General features: G+C 36.1%; 1 long non-coding RNA gene across 3 annotated transcripts; it reads left to right on the plus strand.

Annotated features, from left to right (window-relative positions):
* Positions 1–1,252: 1,252 nt before the first annotated feature.
* On the plus strand, positions 1,253–7,432 carry LOC136202568 (uncharacterized). Of its 3 annotated transcripts, none has more exons than XR_010674495.1 (5): positions 1,253–1,497; positions 1,922–2,054; positions 2,129–2,272; positions 3,325–3,493; positions 7,076–7,432. It is a non-coding gene; the product is annotated as an uncharacterized lncRNA (long non-coding RNA). The 3 variants fall into 3 exon arrangements; XR_010674496.1 differs by having other exon boundaries at positions 2,142–2,272; XR_010674494.1 differs by having other exon boundaries at positions 1,922–2,272.
* The last annotated feature ends 354 nt before the right edge of the window (positions 7,433–7,786 follow it).

The raw sequence follows: 7,786 nt of genomic DNA on the forward strand, positions 1-7,786 counted from the left end.
TGCATTGGCGTTCCTAGAGTTTTGCTCCTCTATTTACGACAAAGCTTGATGTTCTGCCGTCGTCTCTTTCCGATTTGTTCTTCTAGGCTGGGTCTCTCAGATTGTATTTTATATTCTAAAATATCTTGATGTACTGTCTTTAAGACTATGTTATTTGTATCTGTAGCAAGCTGAGCATGATTAAATTAAGGAGGCGCTGGGTAAGGGAATGAGAAGTTATAATTCCCTTTGTTATTGTTTGTTTGAACAAAACGATGAAACCCTTTACCCATTTTTAGTTTTGAGTAGACCCCAAAGTCTTCTAAACTCATTACCCCAACCCCCCTTGGGTTTTATATTTTTGGGTTGTTTCTTTCGGCATTATTGTCTTGTCTTGTGAGCAGACTTTTTGGACCTAGGGTTCCAAGTCTCAGTTCTTCTTCCGTCACTGTCGCCTCTCTGTTTTCAACCTGTCTGTCTCCTTTTGTGCATTGACGTTCCTGGCAGCCTCGTGCGTGTTGCTTCAGCTGAGTTTTGTTCCTTTATTTCCGACAAAGCTTGATGTTCCGTTGTCGTCTCTACTGTCTGATTTGTTCTTCTAGGTTGGGTTCCCAGATTATATTTTATATTCTGAAATATCTTGCTGTACTGTCTTTAAGACTATGATATTTGTATTTGTAGCAAACTGAGCATGATTTAATTAAAATATATGCTTCAGCTTGAGAGGAAACGGATTTAGGGCTAAAGCTTTCTTCCTCCCCTGACTCCGACAGTCGAGCTTGTCTTGCTTTCGTTCCCTCCCTTAGTTGCCTTCCCTATCCCAGAAGGCCAGTGAAGATGGAATGCATCTCGAAAGAAGCAGAAGGCAATACATAATAATTCAATGTAATAAATGTTACATGCCTAAGTCAGCTAAAATACGGTTGGGCTGCTATAGGACTGCTGTAGGCTGTTGTGGGCCTACAATGTCTCCTTCATTGAAGGAGAACCTTGTATATACGTGTGTATTGGTTTTAAGTAAATATATTCATGTAGTATCTTAATCTATATGGTATCCCATGGACTTCTCTCTATTTCCATAATCTATAACATTAATCATTGATGGCTTGTGTATTCTTGTTCGTGTCATCACTATTTGCGTAATTAATTTCCGGTACTTATGACTTCATTTCAGTTCATAACAAGCCTCTGTTTGACCATGAAGCATCTTGAGCTGAATGGATTTACTTAATCACCTAATGAAATCATTTTTTCTAATTTGGACTTGCAGGGGTTATTCCCATCTGAGAATAGAAGTAAAAGTAAGATGGAAGGGTAGAGTGTTTTCCATGGTTATCAAACTTAGCTACAAAATGCAGTCGAATCCCGTCAATGATGAACCTTACTGCTGTCAAGTCGCTTGTTCATATATGACCCCTAAATTATAATAGAGACCGGTTATCTCGTTAGTAAGAATTGAAGTGCTTGATCAACATGTGTTCTGAACAAACAAATGCTAAAGCTACTGTTATTTCTCAAGTATCTATCTATTAACATTAAGTTATTGATTATAATTTTATGCAAATTTTGATTCCAAGTTGTGACAACTTTCTGCGACTGAATTAGAATGTTAATTTTTCAAGTACTTTTCCATGATTGATGCTGTTGAATGTTGATGTCCCTGGTCATCAAAGATGCATGTGGTTGCTTACACATTTCAAGTACTCGCATTAGGACGTCGAATTAGGCAAGTAGGCAAGTTTGTAAAATTCATTCAGCATACTGCATGCCTTGCATCTTAAATATCATTGTTTAATTATAGAATTATCTATCTATACGAGAATTTACAATAAGTGTTTTAGAGACCTTTTGGATAAGTTGGCACCCTAGGACTAGATCCACCAAACCCGCTCTTTCTAGATTGGTATTCCTTCACCAATTGCTTTCTTTCCACTGATACCAGTAATGGAAGGGCGAAATTGCAAAGGAGGAAATAGAGAAGGAGACGAAGAGAAGAAGGGAAATTACAGAAGGCATGGTCGGGTTTTAAGGCGTGGTGGTGATTAGGTTTATAGAGGATAGTGTTTGGTGGCGAGGTAAGCTTCAATGATGATGAATAGGTCAATTATTCGTGAGTTTTGCTTGGGGTGTTCTGATTTTGTTAATTTAGGGATATCATTTAGTTCTTTTGCCGATCTTCTGTCGATGGTCAAACCCTGAATTATCTATGGACCACTTTGAAAGCAAGGCGCAAAGAGAACTTAAGTTGATTGGGACGTTACATGATTGAGAATTTTGGTTTTGAACGAAGAAGGTTAGTTCAAATTCTACCTCATTATTTAGATTTCTTGGAATCTCCACATTAGTTATGTCTTTAAATGTAGGATTTGCTTCACTTATTAAAGATCGTATAGATAGATTTGCTCTTTCTTAACTTAACTTGCTTTATTTGTTTTTGGCTCTCATTTTCTATATTTTATGTGAGTTAGATGTTTGATTTCTGTTTTTAGGTCCTTCAAGAAGAACAATATTCAGATGGATGTTTTTATTAGTAGAAATATAGACAGATTTTTCAAGGCACTTAAAAATCTAGACTGAATTATTTAGTCAATTCTTTCAATTTTTTCTTCTACCTTGATGAGGTTCCATACCAATCTTCTATCATGACTATAGTTTTTAACGGATTTTTATGTAAAATTGCTCATCCCAAGCTCAGTACAGTCTATTATTAATTTAGGCATCCTCGGGTCGGGATGGAGTTGGGTTTAAAAATCAAATCACAACCCAGTCCATATAAGCCCACCTAACAAAATATACAAGGTTTTCAATTATAAGGGCGGCCCGGTCGCATTACGCGTCCCCGCTGAGCGAGGGTCCGGGGAGGGGTCCCACCACAAGGGTGTATTGGGGGCAAGCCTTCCCTTGCCAATTTAATTGGCAAGAGGCCGCTCCTAAGACTCCCACCACAAGGTTTTCAATTATAAAAAAATAAAATTTATATTTAAAAATAAATATTTAATTATAAATGTATAAATTTCCTAGTTAATATTAATAAGGCAGGCTGGACTGGGCCGGTTCGTGTTATTTTCATTAGTCCCAAGCCTGTCCAAAAAATAGATGAGCTTGAGTAGACCCGAACGGGTTGAGTTTAAGAGTAATTTTCATTGTCAAAGTTCGGCCTAAGCGATACGGGTCTAGATGGAACGGGCATATAATTCATATATGTTGGCATTTATGACATGTGCATATACTTTTCTGCGATGAGGTTTTATATATCGATTGAAAATGTTTTGTTCTTACAAAAAAAGGATATTGTTTGTACTGAGGCCATTGTGAATATATTTTCACATATATTTTCGACGGCAGATGATGCTTCTGAAGAGGCCAATTCGGAAGTGAAAATCATGGTGGGAGGGAGGGAGATAACAATCCAGATGCAAAAGGAGGATGATGGTGTAGAGGAAATGGAATTCATAGAAGATTTGGATGCAGAGGACCAGGAAGGATGATAACAAGTTTAATGGAAACTTCTTTGGTTAGTAATTTCTTTAACTTGTCACCACTTAATCTGGTTACTAATTCTTGCATGCACACTTGACGGAAAATAGCATCAGGTTTGTGTAGCGGCTCTGCTTTTTCTTTTCTTTTTTAAGTTGTTACATAATAATTCAATGTAATAAATGTATACATGCCTAAGTCAGCTAAAATATGGTTAGGCTGCTATAGGACTGTTTGTAGGCTGCTGTGGGTCTACAATGTCTTCTTGATTGAAGGAGAACCTTGTATATATGTATGTGTATTGCTTTTAAGTAAATATATCAATGTGGTCTTTTAATCTACATGGTATCCCATGTATTTCTAGTTTATTACATGGTATCAGAGCCTTGTTTTGGCTTCTATTTTGGATTTCTGGATTGAGATTCCAAAATTTGTATTCTACTTTTGTGAACTGAATTTTTGGTGTATTTTTAGGTTGTTTCTTTCAGCATTATTGTCATAGTTATTAAAGGCCTTAGCGCTAGTGGCGGAACCAGAACCCAAACTAACCCGGGGCTTAAATATTTAATAATAAATTTTTATAACGTTAAAAATATTATATCACGTAAAATTCAATAATTTTTAACACAATAATTTAGGGGGCTAATTTTAACCGTGCGGTTGACGGTAAATTTTCAAAGTCCATCCAGTTAGGCTGTGCAAAATTTTTTTAGCCTCCAACGCGTTAAAACTGTAAATTTTTTATCATTTTTTAGAAACTAGCATTGAACTAATAGAAAATTAAACATGTTTACTTTTTTTTAATAGTAAAGACATAATAAAAATGAATATTAAATATGTTTACTTTTTTTAATGGTAAAGACATTAAAAATGAATTCAAAAGTGTTATCAAAATAAAAATAAAGAGTCCATTTAAATTAATTAATAATGGTAAAATGGTTTTATAATTATTGAAAAATAAAATTAAAATAAATAAAAACTTTTTAGAAGAAAATGAGGTTGGAGGGAGTTGAACATAGGACCTTTCAAATAGAAACAAGCATCCTTAACCATCTCTTCTACCTTTAAACATTGAAATAATACTACATGGAGTCAATATAATTCTCTCCAAAATATTATCATACACCATTACTAAAAAAAAATTTCTCAATACCCCCATGACACCCCATGGCGTGGTGCAACTGCTGTGGTGCGCCATTTTGCGCCAAGGGGCAGTTGCGAAAGGTTGGTGACATAGGGGCGGTTTTATGGGTTTTTTTGACAGTTACATATCTGGAATAAGTGCTCTGAAGGGTCCCAAATGAGGGAAAAAAACAAATATTAAGAAGGAAGAGAGAGCTTGTTTGAATTAATTAGAAGAGGAAGACACAATTAGAAAAGGAAGTGACAGAGTCTTATTATAAGAGGAAGAAGTTTAGTAGAACAAAACATAGAAAACGAATTCAAACAGAAACAAAGCAGCCAAGGGGAATTCGAATTCAACCGGAGTGATGAATTTGGAGAGATTTGATCAGGAGTAGAACTTAGGATTTAGTATTCAACTTTAGCTTTCTAACATGGGGTTTATTTTACATTTTAAAAGTTATTTATGCTTAAGAATATTTTATGATTTAGTATTTATTGCATTTTTATGTTAGTTTTATAGTTTTATAACTTTTGTTTTTGTAAGTGCGTCTTGTCTCACTATGGTGCGCGTCATCGCGGTGCGCCAAGGGTCCAGGACCTCTAGTGCATTAGTGCGCCATGCACCTTTAACAACTATGATTATTGTCTGCCTTGTAAGCAGACTGTTTGGACCTAGGGTTTCAAGTCTCAGTTCTTCTTACGTCGCAGTGGCCTCTCTATACAACTTTATGTCTCCTTTTGTGCATTGGCGTCCCTAGAGTTTTGCTCCTCTATTTCCGACAAAGCTTGATGTTAAGCTGTCGTCTCTCATGTCCGATTTGTTCTTCTAGGTTGGGTCTCCCAGATCATAGTCTATATTCTAAAATATCTTGATGTACTGTCTTTAAGACTATGTTATTTGTATCTGTAGCAAGCTGAGCATGATTAAATTAAAATCTATGCTTCAGCTTGAGGGGGAACGCTACATAATAATTCAATGTAATAAATGTCTACATGCCTAAGTCAGCTAAAATATGGTTAGGCTGCTATAGTACTGTTGTAGGCTGTTGTGGGTCTACAATGTCTCCTTGATTGATGGAGAACCTTGTATATATATATATGTGTGTATATTGCTTTTAAGTAAATATATCAGTGTAGTCTCTTAATCTACATGGTATTCCATGTATTTCTAGTGTATTACATGGTTTATTAGTGTATTACATGGTTTATTACATGGTACCAGAGCCTTGTTTTGACTTCTATTTTGGGTTTCTGGATTGAGATTCCAAAATTTGTATGCTGCTTTGTGAAAAGATTTTTTGGGTTTCTGGGTTTGTACTTTTGGGTTGTTTCTTTCAGCATTATTGTCTGCCTTGTGAGCAGACTTTTTGGACTTAGGGTTCCAAGTCTCAGTTCTTCTTCCATCACTGTTGCCTCTCTGTTTTCAACCTGTCCGTCTTCTTTTGTGCATTGACAAAGTTTGATGTTCCGTTGTCATCTCTCCTGTCTGATTTGTTCTTCTAGGTTGGGTATCCTAGATTATATTTTATATGGATAAGGTACCAAAATAGCATCAATGTAGGCATAACGTTTAAAAGAGCATCAATGTAGGCATAACGTTTAAAAGGGTACCAATTTAGGCCTCGATAATGGAACGTGAGACGTCATTCATATTACTCCGTTAAGTTCTCTCAATTGTACGTGAAGAGAGAAATCAGAACTTCACAGAGTAATATGAATGATGTATCACATTTCGTTGTCGAGGACTAAATTGGTACGTGGAGCCTAAATTGATACTTTCCTAAAAACCTTAGACCTATTTTGATATCTTATCCCTATTTTATATTCCAAAATATCTTGATGTACTTGTCTTTAAGACTCTGATATTTGTATTTGTAGCAAGCTGAGCATGATTAAATTAAAATCTATGCTTCAGCTTGAGGGGAAACAGATTTAGGGCTAAAGCTTTCTTCCTCCCCTGACTCGACAGTTGAGCTTGCCTTGCTTTCGTTCCCTCCATTAGTTGCCTTCCCTATCCTGGAAGGCCAGTGAAGAATGCATCTAGAAAGAAGCAGAAGGCAATACATAATAATTCAATGTAATAAATGGTACATGCCCAAGTGAGCTAAAATACGGTTGGGCTGCTATAGGACTGTTGTAGGCTGGTGTGGGCCTATAATAAGGAGAACCTTGTATACATATGTGTATTGCTTTTAAGTAAATATATTCATTTAGTATCTTAATCTATATGGTATCCCATGGACTTTCCTCTATTTCCATAATCTATAACATTGATCATCAATGGCTTGTGTATTCTTGTTCGTGTCATCACTATTTGCGTAATTAATTTCCGGTACTTATGGTAGCCGTATGACTTCATTTCAGTTCATAACAAGCCTCTGTTTGACCATAACTTGATTATTTGGGAAAAGACGTAGCCATTCGAAGGATCTTGAGCTGAATGGATTTACTTAATCACCTAATGAAATCATTTTTTTCTAATTTGGACTTGCAGGGGCGATTCCCATCTGAGAGTAGAAGTAAAAGTAAGATGGAAGGGTAGAGTGTTTTCCATGGTTATCAAACTTAGCTACAAAATGCAGTCGAATCCCGTCAATGATGAACCTTACTGCTGTCAAGTCGCTTGTTCATATATGCCCCCTAAATTATAATAGAGACCAGTTACCTCGTTAGTAAGAATTGAAGTGCTTGATCAACATGTGTTCTGAACAAACAAATGCTAAAGCTACTGTCATTTCTCAAGTATCTATCTATTAACATTAAGTTATTGATTATAATTTTATGCAAATTTTGATTCCAAGTTGTGACAACTTTCTGAGACTGAATTAGAATGTTAATTTCAAGTACTTTTCCATGATTGATGCTGTTGAATGTTGTCACTGGTCATCAAAGATGCATGTGGTTGCTTACACATTTCAAGTACTCGCATTAGGACGTCGAATTAGGCAAGTAGGCAAGCTTGTAAAATTCATTCAGCATACTGCATGTCTTGGGATCTTAAATATCATGGTTTAATTATAGAATTATCTATCCGAGAATTTACAAGAAGTGTTGGCACCCTAGGACTAGATCTGCCAAACCCGCTCTTTCTGGATTGGTATTCCTTCACCAATTGTTTTCTTTCCACTGATACCAGTAATGGAAGGGTGAAATTGCGAAGGAGACGAAGGGAAGAAGGGAAATCACAGAAGGCATGGTCGGGTTT

This window comes from Euphorbia lathyris, chromosome 8 (genome assembly GCF_963576675.1).
Source record: "Euphorbia lathyris chromosome 8, ddEupLath1.1, whole genome shotgun sequence".
Taxonomy (NCBI): Eukaryota; Viridiplantae; Streptophyta; class Magnoliopsida; order Malpighiales; family Euphorbiaceae; genus Euphorbia; species Euphorbia lathyris.